General features: G+C 44.0%; 1 protein-coding gene across 7 annotated transcripts in view; it reads right to left on the minus strand.

Annotated features, from left to right (window-relative positions):
* The window catches only part of TIAM1 (TIAM Rac1 associated GEF 1), a 504950-nt gene that overhangs the window by 259528 nt on the left and 223541 nt on the right, over positions 1 to 21881 (minus strand). For 6 of the 7 annotated variants that reach the window (XM_073804434.1, XM_073804432.1, XM_073804433.1 and 3 more), the window contains one exon: positions 15131 to 15298. The exons of the other annotated variant lie outside the window; for it this stretch is intronic. The gene's annotated coding sequence lies outside the window, so the exon portion shown is untranslated. The remainder of the gene's footprint in view (positions 1 to 15130; positions 15299 to 21881) is intronic. 7 annotated transcript variants of the gene reach the window in all.

A 21881-nucleotide genomic window follows, 5' to 3' on the forward strand; every position in this document is an offset into this window, starting at 1 on the left:
CCTGCCTCTGTGCAGATATGCACAGACTCTGAGCCCCTCCCACTGCAGTGGAAGACCAGGCACCAATGTCCCGCCTTCCCTTCCACACCCCCCGCCCCCCAATGAGGCAGAATTGGACCTAGGGTCACAGGAAGTGCCCAATCTTTGCAAGCAAATGTCAATCTTCAGGGCAAAGAAAATGTCTTTGTTCTTTAGAACCAGGGTTAAAATTGGGTTGAAATGACGGCATACATTCACTAATTTGAACTCACAAAGGAAGCACCTGTTTTCACGAAGGCCTAGAAATTTTTGAAACAATCTTACTTTTTATGCTGTCCTTCTGAATGAGTAACTATGGAGGAGGTGGGCCTGCGGGAGACCTGGCCGCTTTCCCACACAAGGGTAATGGTTTACGTTACAGATAGAAGTGTGCAGATTCTTTTAAATAAGCCACCACATAATTTTAATCCACTAAAAAATGAAAACGAACGTAGCCCTGGGAAGGAGCCCACATCTTTTCTATTCTCCCTTACGTCCAACAACCTAAGCATGTGGCCAGGCACATGGGTAAGTGGTGGAAGTGTCAGCACCGCTAAATGCTTGCTGAGGCATTGTTAAAGCAACGTTCATTGTTGCTGGGTCCGAAGATTACCTGGTGTTCCCTTAGTGAAGGAGAAAAATTATGCCAATTATAATAACCAGGGCCTTGACCATTTGGGGAAATTATTTAGTGTGACATGAAAACATGGAGCTGATCACTTGCCCTGTGTCACTGATGAAGGAAAAAGAAACGTAAACATTGGCATCTCTTGTCACCAAGCTCTGTCTCTTCTCAAACAATTAAAGACGCTGCCAGAAACTCCAAAGAACTAGCAAAGCCCAAGTTAATTCCACAAGATGGAACTGGTTGCTTTCCTCACTAATGCTAACTACGTGTGATAAAAAGTACTAACTTTTATTATTATAGATCTTTAACATTTTAGACATGACATTGATACGCCCACATATACGATTCGTCTATAAAGCAATGAAATTATTTTTTATACTGGCTTAGATAAGTTCTGTCTGTAAAATTTCAACCAGCATATCCTTAAATTCTTTGTACCATTTCAAACTGCAGTGGCTTTAGGCTATATAACAATCTATAAATGCTAAACAAAGAATAAATTAAAGTTTAGGTCAACTAGATTAAATCATTGTATCCAATATATTATTGCTTCCAATCCCAAGGCAAAGAAAGGAAATTGCTTCCTTTGGCAGGCAGAATGACTTGTTTGGATCCACCGGGGGGAAGAAAATATTTCCTTCCATCTAAATCAGCCTGCCTCCAAAAGTTTCTATTTCTCATAACAAAGGTTGCAAAATATGAAAGTTTTAAAAATGTAGGATTTTATGTGTTGAGAATATGCTATAGCCCAAGAGATAAGTAAACCATAGCAATTAAAAAGAGGTGTTATCTGAAATTGTCCAAACTTAAATTCAATATGACATTTAGGATTATTAAAACCCATTAAGATGTTTAACTTTGATTTCATAAAAGCAAAGTGAGTTACTCCCTGCACAAACAGGAATGTCTTTCCCTGGGTCATCAAAGACAAGATATCCGCTCATAAATGTCTCTCACAAATTTTATTTATTCCCTTAACTCAAATAAAGCTCATTTAACTTTTTCCTCGAAAAAGAGACCTTTTTCAAAGCATGTGGACATTTCATGGATTTTTAATGGCTCTTGATCATGTTCTTGCATACATATAATTCACATACCCTGGCTCTCAAAAGACAAATAAGTCTACCTGCCTGCTACATGGTCTCACTTTTATAAGAATTAGAAAATTCTAACTTTTTATAGAATTGGAAAAAAGGTAAGGAAACCACTCTTTTTTGATTTCTAAATTAGAGGAGTGAGAGCATACACTAAAATATAAGCTCCAGGAGGGCAAGACCTTAGCAAATTTCACTCATATATCCTGAGGGCCTAAAAAGTACCTTTCAAATAATATAATAATGTATTTGATGATACAAAATTCAATGTAATTCAGTGTAAATATGACATAAAATTTGATGAAATACAGTTCAATGAGATGATATATTAAATAATATATTATTCAATATATTGTCTGATTAAATCCTCTGAACAACATTGTAAGATGGAGGCTCTTCTTACTCCATTTTACAGATAAGCTTCAAAGAAATAAGTTACCAAGGTGACACAGCTAGTTTGTGGGGAAATGAGGCCTTCAGATCTTTACCCACCCTTCTTCTCCTTCTTGCCATTCTGTCACTGCACCCTTGTCATCCAAAGACTTCAACACACAACAGAAGTTCTTGGCAATAAAACTGGAATCTCCGAACAATCAGTATGAATTTTTTTTAGGTCTAAGTTAAGAATTCAAAAAGTAAACAACTGCATATAGAAAGAAATTCAAATGCATTCATTTCATTCAAAGTCATGAATTAAAATATTTCTTAAATTAAATATTGACTGGTCAAGTATCCAACCACCCCTGGTTTTAATTAGTGTTAGTAACCCACTCTTCATTACCTACAGGCAAACTAGCACTTCTGTACCTCTTCCCCAGTCTACTGCCTAGACCTGAAATTCCAACTGGAAAAAGTTAGAGGCTGAGACAAGGCCAAAAAGGAATGGGCCCTACTTTCTTAATGTAACCGAGAGCCAAACAGGAACAATGGTGAATTGTTCCTTGATTGGGATATGGCGGCCATGCCAATCATTGTCTCCCACCAACTCCGCCTTCTTGAGAGCCTGCCTGGACCTGTCTGGGACCACCCAAAGCACATATGACCCCTGCATCCCAGCAACAGCTGGGTAGACCAGAGATGGATACATGACTCCTTATGGGCCAAACAGACTCTCACTTAAAAATTTGGAATTGAGACACTGGGAGACGGAGATGTTAAAGGAAAGCCTGTGTAGTACTGGACTAGAGCAACATTGTACCAATTCAAAGCCATTTGGAGCAGTAAACCTGAGAAAACAGATCAAGCAAGGAAGCCAGTCTGCTAGTAGAGGCAAGAGAACAGCAGAGCCTCAGAGAGAAAAGCAAAAATTACCGACTACATGGGTCTCTGAAAAATGTGAGACTGGCATCCCTTTCTGATTTTTCTACTACCTTCCTTGACTACCCAGGGCATATTCTCATATTTCTTCAGTAACACCATGTTTATATGAGTTTATCTGAGAACTTCTTTCCATTTCATTATAACCAAAGGATCCCCAAGACACAGTATTTCACCTCCCTGTTACTACCCTATTAGAGAAGGTGACTGAAAACCTTACTCTCCTTAGGTCTCAAGGAAGACAAGGCACCACAGCCTTGAAAACGTCGCAATCACAGACCACTGCAAACTCCCTGAAAAGACCAACCCCAAGAGGCAGCCGTGAGTCAGAAGAATTTTAAATAATTTTCCCAGGTGTTAACAGTTAAGTATACAAGATGAATATACTTTTTCAAAAGTCTTTATACTATAGCGAAAAAAATAAACAAGAACTTTCCAGTGCTTTTTTGAAGAAGAAAATCAACCAGGCTCTCAAGCCATTAGTGCTGTTCCAACAGAATCAAAGCCAGCCTGACTCATGATGGTCCCAAGTTACACAATAATCTATCAAGGATTAAGCCTTATGGGTTTCAAATATACATAATGTGCAAACAGATGCCTGGTTAAATATGTAAAGAAGTGAGGCTAGAATAAGGAACAGTCTGGAAATGGCTAGAGGCAGAAGAATAGAGATCCCTTGTGCTCTGCTTGATCCTGGGAGGAAGAGAAACGTCAAAACATGTATTGGACAGTCCCTGCCCTCAAAGAATTCCTAGCCTAGCTGAGAAGACAGCCCCCCCCCCCCAGCCCCCGTCCCGGACAAACAGCTCAGATCCAGAGCAGATAGTGACAGAGGCTAATTGGAAGTCTCAACAAAGCGTGATGGGATCACGGAGGCAGAAGCAATTAATCACATTCAGCCAGACAGCCGACAGTTAGCCCAAGCTCATCCAGGGCTGTCATTTGGAAAATAAATCCACTCTAACAGTTATCATGAAATTGCATCCATGATCTTTGCATCCCATCAGTCCATACCTTTTATCTGATTAATCAAAGTCTACCCCCTCCTCTTCCAGGGATAACAACATCTGTTTATCATTCCCTCCAAGAGTTCTTAATATGACACAACGACCTTGAATTATCCTTTATCGCTAGAAAATATCCTCCCTCTGTAAGGCAACAAAAATGAAGATAATATCCCCCAAAGAGTTCAAGACCATAAATATAAATGACCAAATGGCTTGGTGTTTATTCCATAAATCGGCTGCTGGAATTCACATTCCATTCAACTGTTTGCTGAGTTAAAAACATTCAGACAAACAGCGTTAAAGTAAAAATCATGTATCTGCAAAATAGTTATTACAGCCTTAGTCAGAGGTTCTCCTGCGTATCAAGCAACACTGATCATGAGGGAGGGAGATGCAAGAGGGAAGAGATATGGGGACATATGTATGTGTATAGCTGATTCACTTTGTTATAAAGCGGAAACTAACACACCATTGTAAAGCAATTACACTCCAAAAAAGATGTTAAAAAATAATAAATAAAATGATAAATAAAATCATCAAAGAGTCAGTACAAAAAAAAAGACGGTAAAATACCTCATTAATAATTTCTATATTGCTTACATGTTGAAATAATAATATTGATACTTTGGTTGTATTAGGTTAAATAAAACATATCAAAATGAAAAAAAAGAAAAGAAACACTGATCAAATTATATACACTAACTCCCGACAACAATAACAACAAAAAACAAGTACACGTAAAAACAGGTGAGATCCCAGTATGATCTGTAGTTTTGTTAATTGTATTGTGCCAATACCAATTTCCTGGTTCTGATAATGCACTATAGTTAAGCAAGATGTCACCACTGGGTGATGGGTACATAGAACCACTCTGTATTATTTTTCAACTTCTTGTGAGTCTACAACTACATAGGTTAAAAAGAAAAGCCCTTTATCACATTTATAACTAGTTTTGCAGGGCTTTGCCCATATAAGCAGTTCCCTTTTCCTCCTAGATTCTAATACTTTGATATTAAGCCTCAAAACTTGCAGGTGCAATGCTAAGAACACATCATCCCAGTCCTGGGAGTGGCAGCCAGCAAGGGGGCATTTCCACTGAGTTTACACTCTCTGCAAGGAGTCCAAGAAAGTTAACTTCCTCAGCCTAATCTCACCATGGACCAGTTCCCTACTGAACTCCCGGCTTTGCTGTACCACTAACTAATACCCCGTCCCTAGCCCACTGTCCCCAACACCCGCTCTCTCTCTCTCTCTCTCTCTCACACACACACACACACACACACACACAAATCAGAGGGACAATTAAAGATGATTAAGAAAAGCAAAACCAGCAGAATCTCTCACCCACAAAACTCACCTCCTCCTAAGACTTAACCTGAATGAACTTCAACCAGTTTGGCTCTAAAAGTCTAAAGAACTGGCTCCAGTGGAATTCAAAACACAAGAAGCAGTCTAAGAAACTGTTATCCTAAACTCTTCCCAAAGGTACCCAGACATGCAAGCCCCCTTGGAGATCAGCACCTTAGCAGTTATTTATGTAGTTCATTCTCCACCCCTAGCCCAGCTCAAAGTGTCAGGTAACACAAATTGAGCTCCCTGGCTTAAGACTTATACAATCTTTCAAGAAAATTTTATAGCCTCTGATATTGGCATTCTTGAGCAGTTTCCAAGACAAAATCCAGGCATCTCTATAATCTATTAGGTTTGTGAGAACTTTAGTACTGGGTCTGCAGCACAATGATTAAGAACAAAGAATTGCATGATGGAGGAATCAAATCCCGGTAGTATCTCCCCGGGTGCATATACCACCATTTACTACCCAAGTAACTTTGGGCAGGTTACTTAAATTTTCTGTGGCAGTTTCCATCTGGAAAACGGAGACAATGATAGGATTAGGATCCTGCCACACAAGATTCTCATGAGTATTTCAATAAGTGAATACGTGTCCAGGGTTCAGCACAGTGCCTGCCATAGAGCAAGCGCCCTTACAGGGTTGTCTGCTATTATAATTGTTGTTGTTATTGTTGTAGTTGCTCCAATAACTTTTTATTGAGCGCCTAGGTCCCAAACTTCATGAATCTAAGATAAAAGAAAGTGCAGCTTTCATTCTGGAAGAATCGTATATCACCAAGTATGGGGACATAGAAGGATGAGACCATGCAGGTGTCCCCAACCCCAAAGAAACACCTTTCTTAGCTTCTAGCCTGAGTATTGCACTCACAGAACCTGTGAGTCACAGATGGTGAAGGTCTAAGATTGAGAAATCTAAAGGTTTGGATAAACTTCAACAGGGCAGACTTGTGAAAGTCACAGTGTACAGGGCAGTGTACCGCCCTGCCCCTCCCTTGTCCACCTTTCACCTTAAAATCAACAAATTCCCCCAAATAGTGCACGGTCTCTCACGAAGCCTGGGCCATCAGACAGGTTTTTGAAGTCCTGCAGATAATTCTATTAAAACATACCAGCCACCCTAATAACACTGAAACTACTGGCCACGCCATTCTTTTTCCTACTTGGCACTCTTCCACAGAGGATACGTTCATGGTCACCCACCACCGACATCCCTGGGATGGAGAGAGGGATTCCCAGTAAAGGAAGGCCTTATATGGAGCAGAGTTTTGGCCCATACAGACAGGGTTCGCACGAAACAATTCTGAGAAGCAAGGATCTTCGTGGTTTCCGAAATGCTGCCAATCACACAAAAGAAGCCCGATGCATGATTTTCAAGCCAGTTTTGTAAAAGAAAATGACTCCAAATCCCTAAGTGTGTGAAGCCAAAATTGTAAATATGCTAAAATCCCTGGAGCTGTTTCATATTATTTATTATGATTCTTCTTGGCACCCCAAAAGTGGACTCACAGAGCTCTTTATTAATTTACACACCATCAATGGGGTTCACAGATGGTGAGACCCACACACGCAGAAGACCAAAAGCCTTGGCCAAAATCCCAACAATGTGTAAATAAATACAGCTCGGAAGGACCCAGAGTGTTGCTCAGCCCCAAGCCTTGCTGCTACCACTGGTGCTGAGGCAGGAGCAAACAGATACCCGGGGTAAAACTGAAAGTCAATGGCTCGAGCCACCAGGAAGCAGGCTCCAAGTCCAAGGTCAAGGTTTTCAATACCGTCCTTTTCAGGTGAGTCACTTGACTCAAATTAATTCTCATAAGGGTTTATAAGGACTCGATGAGTGACAGATCCACCTAATGTGAACAGAGAAGGAATTAAGAGATCTGAAAGCTGCACTTTTGCATTTGAAAAGGCTCGGGGCAGTTTTGATGTATCTTCCCCTTATAGAAAGTAAATCCTAACTTACGGCACAGACATCAGTTCTTTTAAAGACCTAGAGTTTCCACTGAAAGTGAGGATCATTTTAGTAGTGCTAACTGAGCAGATGAGAGCACTAAATAATTACTATCTTACGGTATGCCAAACTTTAACAAAATAATTATAATTTTTAGTAACTGTAATTTAAAATTTTTTGATAAATCTTTTATGTAATCTTGAGGCTTAGATTTCATACTTTTTTTAAAGCAAAGGCTTTTCTTCTTTTAACATTTTGTTTATTTATTTATTTTAATTTTTGGCCGTGCCCGGTGTTAGTTGCGGCACGTGGGCTCTTCGTTGCGGCACACGGGCTTCTCTCTAGTTGTGGCACGGGGGTTCTCTCTCTCTAGTTGTGGCACACGGGCTCCAAGGTGCGTGGGCTCTGTAGTTGCGGCGCGCAGGCTTAGCTGCCTGGTGGCATGTGGGATCTCGGTTCCCGGACCTGGGATCGAACCCACGTCCCCTGCATTGGAAGGCGGATTCTTTACCACTGGACCACCAGAGAAGTCCCCAGATTTCATATTTTTATGGTGATATTCAGCTGCAGTATTTGCTTCTATTGAAAACTGATTTTAACATTTGGTACTTAGCCAAAATGTGTATTAGGTGCATTTCCAAGATTATACAGAAAACCTGCAGCACGGTGAACCTAATTGAAGTACAAAGGAAATGTAACTGTGGGTCACGTGAAGGATGCAATTTTTCTGAATTCCCAATAAATAATCTTCAGCTCAGAAAAAAAAAAAAAAAAAAAGACCTAGAGTTTATTCCAGATCAATCTAGCACATTCAGGATATTTCTGAAGCATACAGCTACACTGTTTATTATGTGTCTGACTGTTTAGCATTTTTGTTTATATTTTAGTTATCTTTACATTTGTGTACAAATCTTATATAAGTATCTGTTATAATCAAAAATAAAAAAAGAAGAAATGAGAGTGTGTCAATTGAAAATTCAGGCCCACTGACATCAAATGGTCATCCTGATATGGAGAAGACAAACCCAGACAGTGAAGGAAGGGAACCACCGAGGCCCTTGAATTATCTTCTTTTATAAAGAAAAGTTCAAATGAGGGACTCTCTTTACTGAGTCAGCTAAAAGGATTCAAAATTACAAAGAGCAAACAAAAAAAAAAAAAAAAATTACAAAGAGCCAAAACTCAGTTTTGAAACGCTCTTCCTGTTTATAGTGAATAAATTCCCCAAATGCAGAGGAATTAGATTTTAATGAAAGTCTCTGCTAGCATGTTCTTTGCTCAATCGCATTTTGGCTAAACTAGCTTAACCCTTCCTAGAACCTAGAAATTCTGACACAGTGATCAACCCGATGGGGACCAAGTTACTAACTGCTCTTAAGATGCAGTCAGCTTTATTTTCCATCTTATAATCATAGTTTAGTTCCATTTTAAGGACACTAACGGATTTCACTGTCTATCTCTTCTACACTTAGGCCAGTGGTTCTCCAGGTGTGGTCCCCCGACCACAAGCAGCAGCAGCAGCTCCTGGGAACTTGTTAAAAATGCAAATTTTTGAGGCCCCACTGGAAACCTACTGAATCAGAAACCCTAGGGGCGGGGCGAGCTTGTTTAACAAGGCTTCCGGGTGATTCTGATGCACGCTAGAGTTCGAGCACCACTGCCTCAGGCCATGGAAACCCCATCGTGTGTGTTACTCAAACATCCCCCAGGCTTCACCAGGGTGGTGGCCCTATGGAAGTCTCAAACACATAGCTCCTCCGTCCATGTCCGTCACCCTCCTTGCAAATGGCAGAAACTCAGACTTTCTCCTTTCTTAGGTCTCTCTGGAAGTCTCAAAATCGGGTTGCCTCTCACAGGCAACCTCTACTCCAGCTCCGGTTCCACATCTCTCTAGAATGACAGAGGTTCCATGGTCCACTGTCACTCTGCACTGACTTCGTGCTACTCAGATCCAAGCACATTGGTCCTCCACCCATGGGCCACGATCACACCCCACCCTGAGCCCCAATGCCCTTGGGACACTGCTAACCCCCTCCTTCCTGCAATCACACCCCTGCCCCTCTCTCCATCTCTCTGGGAACCTTGCTGCTGTCTCTGGGCCATAGGAAACATCCATCCCCCACCAGGCCTCCCTCGTCAGTCGGGGAGCCCAGCTAGCTTCCTTTGGCTGAAAGCTATAAGCCTGGTCCCAGAAGCAAAGAGCGCCAACTAGCGGGAGTGTGAAGAGCTAAGAAGATTTTTTTTTTTAAGCAGGATTTACAAAGGCTGATGATTCCTATGAGAGAAATAGGAGATCCAAGTTTTCTCCAGCACTACACAAGTCAAAGAAATGAGAGGAACATCCTATCCTGGAAATTGACTGACGCAGAGTCTTTAGGGTGGACAGAAGACAGCACTGAGGTTGCAGCCGTGAATGTGTGTATGTAAGACAGACAGAGAGAAACGGAGAGAGAGACAGCAGTCGTAGTGAGTTCCCCCTGTCATTGGCAGGCAGATAAGTTACTCGATGGTCTCCTGTGTCTGATGGTAACTTACACAAAAGTGTGAAAGCAGCAGGAGTGTAAAACATTAAGGTCATCTCATCACTGGGAGATGTTACAAAGATCCCCTGAAAAACTTTAAACCAGGGACAAAAACCAAATCCAGGTAAGTAGCTCACAAAATGACTGTGCTCTGGACACTTAGATGGAGCTGTCCTTCAGTCTGGGGACTATTTCGAACCTCTCCCTGCCCCTGCAATATCAGTGCTGACTCCCGATTTTAAAAGCTTCCCCCCAGCACATAATTCCAAATATCCTCAAGAGGGAAACAGCATCCCACTGAAAATGAAACTCCTGAAATAATCCAAGAGCTAAGAGAAGAGGAGCAGGAGCAGCTGTGGGTTAAATTTAAAATAATAAAAAGCAGCAAATATTAAAAACTAGAGATTTTAAATAAAGGGGGACATCCTAAATTTCTCTGTCTAGATAAGGGTGGATAAAGAACAAACACTAGCAAAGTTTCTATAAGAAACCAGGGAGGAAATCTTTCAAACTTTGGGGCCCGTTCAACTCTGCCATATAAAGTGCAAAAGCAGCCGCTGAAATAAACAAATGGGCGTGGCCATGTTCCAATAAATTTTATTTACAAAAACAGGTGACAGGTCAGATTTGGCCTGCAGCCTACGGTTTACCAGCTCCTGGGTATCCAATGTATGTATGTATGGAGTGCAGAATTGGGCAGAAATTATATATATATTTATATATAAATATATTTATTTCTAATAAATATATTAGAAAGTATATTTCATCTGCTCTTTTCAAGAAAGAAGATGATAATCAATATAATAATATTCCTTCCTCAGATACTCCTGTGTCTAGATGGGAAGATCTCCCCTCACACACTAATTTGTGTCACTCATCTGCACTTCTCATTGTAGACTACATTATTCTCCCTTGCATCAAGTCCCTGTCTTTGTGCCCCTGAGAAAGGGATATTATAAAATGGAGCATTATCCTGCTTCTTCAAAATAAGCAGATGAAATGTACTGTCTAGAGCTGGCTAGTCCCCTCATCACGTGTGCCTGTACTTGACACCAGGTCCAGACCTCAGTGTCAGGGAAGGTGCAGGCAACGAACATGCAAACAGGCAAACCAGGCATCATCTCCCTCCACAGGGTTCCTGCCTCTAAATGAGATGGACACTGAATCCCAAAGTCATGAGCGTGACTTGGCTGGTCCCCCTGCAACACCAGCTGGGGTTACGTCACCTGCCCAAGTTCAACATCTGGAAATCCGCACAATGACCCTGGTGGATGGATGGGAGTGGTGCTCAGGGAGCATTCTTCCAAGTTCATGGGGACTGCAAACAAGACATTGGGCAGATGGCAAAGGCCTAAAGGAAGAGTTATGATTTGTTTCCTCACCCCTGTACTTCATCCCACATCAGCAATCTCTCCAGAGCAAAGCTCCCGGGAGCCCATAGATCTGGCCACTCTGAAAGCACAAGAGAGAAAATTCCAGAGCCGCAGAGAAAAAACTCTGACAAGCCTCAAAAATAGTCAGGATTCATTTGCTTTGTAACATTAGGACACACAATCTGAGGATACCAACATACAGGCTCCCTTCCTCATATGGATTTCCTTAACAGCCAGGGGAGCAGTTGAATGTCCATAAGAAACACATAAATCTACCGCATATGTACACGTCTGGCTCAGATGGTTTGCATCAGACTTAAAAGAGAAGTTGTCCTCTTTCTTCTCAAATCTAACAGTGAAGAATCCCAAAAGACACGAGAAGCTCTCAGAATGAATCAACCACAAACAGGAAACATTTCCTAACAGGACCAATTATGGATGGACGGAGGTGGGGGAAACAGCTCTTCCTATGTGTCTGGAGCACAATCAGTAAAATCATCCCAGGTCAGCCGAGGACCCTCCCCCGCCTCCTCCTTGTCTCTTGTCCGACTTGATGACTTCCAGAACTAGGATATAAAAAGTCTCTGCAGCAGGAAGGGATACCAACCAGAACAGTATGGGCCTCTGAACGACAGGTGTCTGCGCCGTTGGACCTGGACCACAGAAAAGAGAAATTCTCTCTTCTGTTGCCACCGGTGCAGATGGATGGAATCTGAGGCTCATTTCCTCAGCAGGCAAAAACCCAGGGAAGAGGAACTGGGAAAGGTCACGTCCAAACAAATCTATCAAGCAAACTAAGAGAGTCCCGGAATATGCAGACGGACGTGCACCGCCCACGAGAGGAGAAAGCAAGCCCTGACTTGAAAGAGTCAGCTTCTCTGAGGACCCCTCCTGCAAGTGGCCCGGAGAAAGCCCTACACGCTCAGCTGGTCAGACGGGTCCACGAAGGCAGGAAGCCACGAGAAAAGGAGTAGCCCCTGACAGATGGGGAATGTTCTCTGTGATTCTTCCAGCAATGAGCGACTCCCTCCACCTGTAACACTAAAACTCACATGACATTAGCACTTGATACAAAACACATGGGAGAGCCTCAGTTTTACAAGGTCTTCTTACCCTTTGGCCCCCAAAGAGAGAGAATCCCGTTCCATCTAAGATAGCTTTATAATGTGCTTAACACAAGGCTGGGAATTTTTAGCAAAGTTAGCAAGAATTTATAGTAGTATTCCAGTACTGATTATCTTATTAACAACATCAGTCATAATATTCGTGGCCGTCACTGAAGCACATGGTCCTCCCAGAGATGAAAGCTAAGTCGCCATTAAGCAAACCCGTTGAGTTAGTGAACAAATTACCTTCTGTAAGCATAGCCACTGAAGATATCCTCTCAAAGTCCACACACCCGTGTGTAGAAACTGGAAGCACGTGCCCCTTCTCTCCCTCCGTTTTCTAATCCAGGAATCAGGGACGTGGGTTGATCAATTACTGTTGCTAGAAACCAATGCAACTAAAATGTACCACCTTGCCTGCTCCCGGGTTGCTTTCCTTGGTACCAAGACTTTTCTCTCCTCCATCATATGGTGCGATGATGGGACTGCCGCTGCCTCTTCTGGGTTTAACATTCTCAGCATCTCCTCCATTTTCTTGATATTGTTTTCCTTTCAAGGGCCCTGTGACTGCATTTTACTGCCTAAGGAAGGGAATTTGGGGTCTTTTAAGCTCCTGGGTGATTTGGAAAGAATACTGGCCTCTGTTTCTGGCCATGACCCAACAGGATGCTTTCTTCACATCGTCTCTTCCACCCATCTCTTCCGTGTCTGGCTCTCGGCCACCACCCAGGTAAAGCTCATCTCTCACCTAGCTCCTAAGAGGCCTCCATCCACACCTCCACCAGCCAACCGGCCTTCCCGATGGTACCCGAGGGATTTCTCTGAAAGACGGATGGTAGGTGTCATTCTCCCCTCCTGAATGACTCTCCGTGGGTTTTTATTTTCTGCTGGTACAATTCAAACTCCTTAGTGCTACCTTTAAAAAGGCCTCCACAACACAATTCCCACCGAACTTTCTCTTTTCCCTTCCGCACAGGCCCTCACAAACCCCACCCACCAGCACCACAGAATGAGTTCTCTTCCTCCCCCATTGAGCCCTGCTGCCCCTCCCCCAGCCCTGCACACCTTCCCCACATCCTCACCCCCCAACACTTGCTCACCTTCTACTCACCCTGCAGGATCCACCTCAAGGGCTGTGCATCCCACAAAGTGATCTTTAGTCCCTGCTCAGGGCCTCTGCCCCACTGTACTTACACTCTGACACAGATTCAGGCTTATGTTACAGTTACTGATCATCACGTCCATCTTCTCCACAAATTATAAACTCCTTGATAGTCATCAACCCCCAGGAGCCCCAGCACCAACTCTGCTGCTTCACACACAGTAAACAATCAACAGATACAAACCAAACTAGGAAATGAGCAAACGCAACTAAAACACTGGGAAAGAGCGAAGGGTCTAAACGTACCCTTTGCTTCACCTTGCAACCTGATCAGACCCACTGAAAACAGCTGCTTAGAGCAGTGAGGACTTTCATAGCTATCCGCCTGCCCCTGGGATTCATAAAGAGATGCTCTCATTCTATCTGAACCAAGGAGTACTAACCTTCTGTTGTTCTGCGAGGCCTAGATATTTTCCATTAAGCCATGATAAACGCAGGGATTTATTGAATACGCATCTCACCACCATCCCTCACTAATTAGGCAGTTAAATTCTACAAGCAGACTTAGCCTGAGAGGGTCTCACGGCTGGAACTACAGGGATCTTCCAACACTATCAGAACTTGGGAGACTATTTTGGGTCACCTGGCCGTGGCCTCTGAAGTGAATCGAAGTAATATGAAATATGACCCAAGCAAAGACCCTGATCTGGAGCTGAATCGCCACAAGTCACAGGAACGAAACGCATGGTCTCTAATAGGGATTCTGCCGTAATAGGCAAGATATTCTCTTGCCATCAAGAAGGCAGAGAACAGGAGTATCCATTCCAGAACCTTCGCAGATCGGTCACACCTACGGTCCCCATGGGCACCACAGACACTGCAAACACTGTCAGCCACATTCTAACTACACAGTCAGGGATGCAGAGGATACATTCATGGTGGTTTTCAACATGCTGACCTGGCATGACAGTCTCACTGAAAAGGAGACACGATGGAACCCACACCTGAAGGTGTGGCGGGCACCCCACGTGGTTCCCAGGGGAAAAGGGCTCCAGGCAGAGAGAACAGGCAGGACGGGGGCTTTGAGGCAGGGGTCTGCCTGGTATATCTGAGCCACAGCCAGAGTGGAGGAAGCAAGGGGAGAAAGTAGAGGGGGGAGGGGGGAGCTCCTGCCGGACCCTGAAACCACTGTAAACACTTTGGTTGTGATGCTGACAGGTGGGGAGCGTGTTTGAAAAGCACAGGAAGGTTTTGAGTGGTGTGTCTGACCTAAAAGGTGCCCCCTGGCTACTGTCTGGGGACAGATGGTGGAAGGGCAAGACAAGAGCAGAGGGGCCAATTCTGGAAAAGGCCCCACTGAATGCACGCACGCACCACACAGCTGCTGTCTTGAGTTAGGGTCGATGCACCTGCTACCAACATGGATTTAAGAACATCCAGGGGTGTCCCCCCTCACCTACCCCAGCAGCTCTGGACAGAAGCACCGCGGCAGCCCTAACAAGGGAGAGCTCGTGACTCTGGATGAAAGAGAGATTTCTGCAGCCCTTCAGGCCCTCTGCACGGCAGCTCTCAGCAGAAAAGCGATCAATGAACTCAGTCCAGCTTTAAACATGGGGAGTTAGAGAGGTCACCCCAAATGAAAAGGAAACCAAGACCGACCTTCTCGTGGGAGCTCCCCTGTTAACATGGAGAACAGGCGCACCGCCAGGGAAGAAAGGCAGCCGGCCAACGCCGACGGCTCAGGACTCCGCACAGTAATCGGTCTCAAAGAACAGCCCTTCAGAGCGAGGTGTGTGGCGAGGCCTCTCAGAACCGGCCCTTCTTTTCCTGCCGCCAAACAAAAGAAAGAGGGGGTCAGTGTTACACACTCCGGTGGCTTTAAAGCCCAGCTGTGTCCCAGGCCTGCCGTCCCTCCACTGAGTCACAGCCGAAGGTGCAAGCAAAGCGCTCTCTGCGCCCCTCCCTCGGTCTCCCCCAGGCACGGCTGATACCCCACAGCTTCCCAGCCAGTAACCCCCACCCTGCAACGAGCTCAGCGCTGGCCACGTCCAAGGCCTTGGGCGAGTCACTAAACACCTCTGGCCTCCCCCTCCTCCTCTCTACGATGAGAATTCAGTGAGATCATTCATGAATGCACCCCTTACCTGGACGGCACTCAGGCATGGGGAGTTACTCTTGGGATCATTATTGCATATGTCCGTGAATGCATGAGAAATTTATTTCTTGGAAGCAATGTAAAATAACAAAAAGATTCACCGGTACCAGTAAGCAAGAGATGCATCATCATTAAACAACAAAGTGATAAAAACAGGGTGGTGACATATTTTGTATACAGATGGGCCATTTTAAACATGTATTTAAAGTAAAGAAGACCCACCTCAAGCAAAATGCCACCTTCCCCAAGAACTTGACCCTTCGTGAACAGATAAACCTCATCAGTACTTGCAAGGGAACTGCTAAGATGAGCACATTTAGACGCTGATACGACAGCACTTAAAATACTCCTTCTGGACACGAATTCAGCAGTAAAATACATTAGACGCATTTAAAGTTCACACCCTTGGATCCAGTAAATCTGTATCTCGAATTTTTAATCTAGAGATATAATAAAAGATGCAGGGCTTCCCTGGTGGCGCAGTGGTTGAGAGTCCGCCTGCCAGTGCAGGGGATACGGGTTTGTGCCCCGGTCCAGGAGGATCCTGCATGCCGCGGAGCAGCTGGGCCCGTGGGCCATGGCCGCTGGGCCTGCGCGTCGGAGCCTGTGCTCTGCAACGGGAGAGGCCACGGCAGTGAGAGGCCCGCGTACCACAAAAAAAAAATAAATAAATAAAGCAAAGATTTATACATAAGCCCCACAACTAAGAAAATCAAGACGTGGAAAACTAAATGTTGAACCAGAAGAAACAAGTTAAAGTCTGCTACATCCCTATGAAGAACTACTATGCAATTTTTAAAAGGGTGACTTTAGGAAAAATATCTATCAGGAAAGTTTGAGCTCCCTGAAAAAAGTGGTACATGGATTAGACTGGATTAGAAACATACACTTGACTTTGTCACATAATAATACATCATAGTACAGAAAACAGGCTTTGAAAGGAAGAAAACTCCTTGGGGCCAAAAGCATGGTCCAGGCGAGTGAGATCAGCCACTCTGCCTGTGGACAGACCTAGGGGTCAGAGCCTCCCACTTTCCCAACACCCCTCTGGACACTTCAAAAATCTCAAGGAATTGAGTGTGAAAAACAACTATTTCAGGAAGGCTTATTAAGGGATATTTGTGAAAGAATTTTCCAGCATCCTGTATGCAAGTCAACTTGAAGCCTCTGAAGATAAATGAATTCAACATAGGTGCTCAGCAAAGAATGCAAGATTGTCCAAAATGTTGCACCAATTTAGAATTGAAGTGACCACCTGATTTGTCTGTTGTTGTTACCGCTTTGGTGATGGTGGTTTTAGCCAAATCTATTCTTCTCAAATCTTTTCTCAACAACGTAGCATTGCCTTCAGAACTCAAATTTCTATGTAGTTAGTTGAATGGTGTCCCTGAAAATCACCTCCACCTGGTTCTGTCCACGTAACTCCATAAAGGGATCTTATTTGGAAACAGGGTAGGGTCTTTGCAGATGTAATGAAGTTAGGATGAGGTCACAGTGGATTAGAATGAGCCCTAAAGCCAACGACTGGTGGCATTAAAAGAAGAGGAGACACACAGAGAATAAGGTCATGTGAAGACAGAGGCAGAAATTGATTGGTGCAGCTACAAGTCGAGGAATGCTAGAGACTGCCGGAAGCCACCAGAAGCCAAGAAGAGGCAAGGAAGGTTTCGTTCCTAGAGCCTTCAGAAGAAGCATGACTCTGCCAACACCTAGACTTTGGACTTCTGGACTCCAGAAATATGAGAGAATGGAATTCTGTTGTAAGCCACCAAGCTGGTGGTGATTTGTTAGGACAGCCCTAGTGCACTAATACAGCGTACAAGCAGAAGTCCCAAAGACAAGAGAAGATAAACACACAAAGAAGGATTGCTATGGACTGAATGTTTGTGTCCCCCCAGAATTCATATGTTGAAGCCCTAATCCCCAATGTGATGTTATCTGGAGGTGGGCCTTTTGGGGAGCTGATTAGGTCATAAGGGTAGAGTTCTCATGAATGGAATTAGTGCCCTTCTAAGAAGAGACATGGGAGAATCTCTCTCTCTGCTGTCAGAGGATACAACAGAAGATGTTCCTCTACAAGCCAGGAAGATGACTCTCACCCGTGCCTTGATCTTGGACTTCCCAGTCTTCAGAACCATGAGAAATAAATGTGTGTCGTTTAAGTCTATGACGCTATTGTTAAAACTGCTCAAGCTAAGACAGGATTACCAGAAGGAAAGTGTGCTAAAGACACACATTACTTTATAGCTCCATCTCAGACGGGTATAGGGAGTGGGAGACAGTTAGGAAGAAAAGCTGAAAGACGTAAATAACGTTAAGAGTTTATTAGCAGTTATCTTGTTTCTCAGACCAGAGGTTCCTAAGCATCTGTGTGCATAAGCATTACCCGGCAAGAGCATTAGAATGCAGACTCCTGAGCCCTCCCATCCCAGACCCTGATGCAATCGATAGTATGTTTTTAACAAGTACCCTCACGTTCTGACAAAGCTGGATTCCTGCTCACACTTAGAAAGACTCTGCTGGGGATTCAACATGTACATAGAACAGAAACATCCTCTTTGGAGATGCCCATCTACGTACCTCTCCAGCCTGGTCTCTCAGGTCCCTCTCCAGCAACCCCAGAGCACGTGACCCCTTCATGCCTGAGCTCACACCATCCATGACTGCTGCCAGGAATGTCCTGCACCTCCTTGGCACCCGCCTTTGCCTGGCTACTCCTGCACTCATCACCACAGGCTTGACTGCCTCCAAGAAGTCTCCCTGACCATGAACTGACCACTCACTCATTCATTCACCATCTCTCGAGAGCCTACGAAGAACGAATGTTCTTGGTACCCAGAAAGATGAGCTCCACAGAATTGATATTCTTGTAGGTAAAGACATAATAAACACACACGTAGTGGCTAGGAGCTGGACTCTGGAGCCAGACTGCCTGGCCTCGAATCCCGGGACAAGCTCTACCCACCACAGTTGCCAGGATTCACTGAGTTGATACTTGTAAGAGTGCAATAAAAGATCATTACTACTCAATAAACAAGATAATTTCAGATTCCCATACACACAATAATAAGCAGAGTACCTAGTACTAGAGTAACCTAGTACTCTAGTACTAGGTACCTAGTACTCTACCATGGGGTGGACATCATGCGGTATGGGAGGATTATTTAGGGTAGACTTTCTTTTTTTTTAAAGATTTATTTTTTTGATATGGACCATTTTTAAAGTCTTTATTGAATTTGTCACAATATTGCTTCTGGTTTTCTTATGTTTTGGTTTTTTGGCCATGAGGCATGTGAGATCTTAGCTCCATGACCAGGGATCGAACACACACACCCTGCATTGGAAGGTGAAGTCTAACCACTGGACCACCAGGAAGTCCCTAGGGTAGACCTTGAAGGAGCTGTGTCATGAGGCTTGGCCAGTCTCGGGGATCCGACACTTTAGTTCCCAGGTGACAAAATCTCAGATGTCAGAGAGCTGTTATCCAGCATCTCTGCATGCAACATGCCCCTTGGCAAGGACTTATCTATTCTCATCATAAAGATTTGAGCGACACAGTCCTTCAAGCAGCTCTTACAGCAGGGGGGCTGACGGACGGAGGCACAGCAAGAGAAGGACAAGGCAGATACTCCTGGTGGCTGTGAGCAACGGTGATCAGCCTCAGGTCCATTTGATGCCATTCTTGGGGAACCCACAGAAATTCTAAAAGATGCTACAGGTGAATAAGAGTTCCACAGGCCCAGGTAAAAGCAAGGATGACAACGTTAATTACCAATGCCAATGCAACTGCATGCTGGGGAGGCCTGCTGACAATATGAACTCTACGTCTGCAACCATGGGCTACTTCCCTGATTACCGTGTAGGGTACTCAAGGGTGGGGATGCATCTATCTTTGAATGCACACAAACTAGAGCTAGCAGCATATAATAAATGTAGTGTTGGATGAGTAAAGGAACGAATCTACAAATGGTCCTGGGTAATAATACATCAAAACGTAACACTATATATACCTGAAACTAATATAATATGGTAAGTCAACTTTATTTCGGTTAAAACACATACACCATGATGGTTAGATTGCCTGGAAATGGTAATGGCTGGATCTTGCATGCCACAACATTTTTGATCATCTTGTAGGATCCTAGATATCAAGGTAGGTGATGTTTGATGAAGTAGGCCCTAAAGCTATGATGGTCTGGTCCAAGATCTCACATCTATTTACCAGGCATGACAGGTACTAGCCATAAATGGCAGCTCATAGCATCCATTTCCACCTGTAAGTTTAGGCCAAGAAAAACTTGATACCCTGCAGCTGCTGGCACCATTCAACTCCTTCCTGCCTGTCTCCCAACTTCTCATGTTTCTATGTCCCAGTGAATCTAAAAGAAGTGCTTTAAAAAGTTCTGACACCTTCAGCACTGACACTTCGAAGGAACCAGCTCCCTCCGGAAGAGTGTGGTGTCCTCCAGAAAAGCCTCTAGGGGATATGCCACCTCCACTCCCACTCATGCTGAGTCATAATTAGGAGGGGAACGCTGAGGGTACCAGAATTAAAGGATGCAAATCTGAGATCTGTAGGATAAAGCTTCCACCCTTTGCTTTAAGATACTTCACAACCCTCCCTGCCTCCATCCTGTAGCTGGTCCCCAGGCTGTGGCCACAACAGGCTTCTTGATGTCCCATCCCTGATGAACACACTGAGTATCTTTACACTTTTGCTCGTGACCTCTGTTCAGAAGTTCCCTTCCCTCCGCACACATGGTGGCTTCCTAAGACATTTTATTCATCTGTCAAAATCCCAATCAGGCATCATCACTGCTCCCCCTAAAGATTCCCTTGAATGCTTCAGGGAGATCCACCCATGTTCCAGTACCCACGGTCCAGACTCTGGGGCACCCATCAGCATGGGCTGTCTGCCTTATGACAGGGTGAGCTCCTCAAGGACACGAACAGGGTCTCACTTTTTACCACATCATCATCGCCAACAGAGTCACTTAATAGACACTGATTGGAGGGATGTCCCAGTGTGAGATCTGTGGACAGCAAGCATCCTGAAGATGTGGCAAGTCAGAGCTCCCCTCACCTCTGCCCATTATACACTTTCAAAGCACCCGAAGTTTCTCCATTACAGAAATCAGCACTTTGTGATTAATATCTAGGTAGAAATTCACTTAATGTCCATCTTCCCCACAAGACAGAGAGCTCTTTAGAGCCAAGGGGATGTGTCTGGTATTTACTGCTCTATCTCTTGGCCCCAGTCCTACATCTGGCTCTTGGCCTTAGGAGCAATCAAATGGTGATAAACGAACCCCTCACATGTGAGATCAGTTGACATCTTGGAAAGTTAGACAGAAACCTTGCAAACATTATGCTGAGTTAAAGAAGCCAGTCACAAAAGGCCACAAATTTATGATCCCGTTTATATGAAACATCCACAATAGGCAAGTCCCTAGAGACAGAAAGTAGATTAGTGATTGTCTAGGGTGGGGGGAGGGGGAGGTCTGGAGGGAAACTGGCAGTGACTTTGGATGGGTATAAGGTCTCTTCTGAAATTGACTGTGGTGATCATCGCACAGCCCTGCGAATATGCTAAAAATCACTGGCTTGTCCACTTTACATGGTGAATCACGTGGTATATGAATTATATCTCAGTAAAGCTGTTCCAAAAAAAGTTATACAAGTTCTGCAGTTGAGGATACTCCAAGATTAAGTCAGCTCAAGAAGGGTAAATGGTATCATCAGGAGAAACCAGGGAAATCTCTAGAAGACATATAATTTTTGAATAGATGCAGATTTGATTTTATTTAGTATCCTATAACTAGAACTTCAGAGAATGCTTGAAAGCATCTGAATTTTTAAAGTACTGGAAACTGAGATGCAGAAGTTCAGTGATTTGTCTAAGGTCTTACATCCAGTTTGTAGTAGCTTAAGGGCCAAACTCCATCACAGTAGCATCATTTACAACAGTCAAAAGATGGAAGCAACCCAAGTATCCGTGGACAGGTGACTGGTTAAACAAAACGTGATAGATATATTCAAGAGGGTATTATTCAGCCTTAGAAAGGAAGGAATCCCTGCCACGTGCTACAACATGAATGAAACTTGAGACATTATGCTAAGCAAAAGAAGCCAGACACAAAAGAACAAATACTGTATGATTCCACTTATATGAGGGACCTAGGATAATTGAATCCATTAGAAATAGAAAGTAGAAGGGTGGTTGCCAGGGGCTGGGGGAGGAAAGAATAGGGAACT

The sequence above is a fragment of the Tursiops truncatus genome, chromosome 4 (genome assembly GCF_011762595.2).
Source record: "Tursiops truncatus isolate mTurTru1 chromosome 4, mTurTru1.mat.Y, whole genome shotgun sequence".
NCBI lineage: Eukaryota > Metazoa > Chordata > Mammalia > Artiodactyla > Delphinidae > Tursiops > Tursiops truncatus.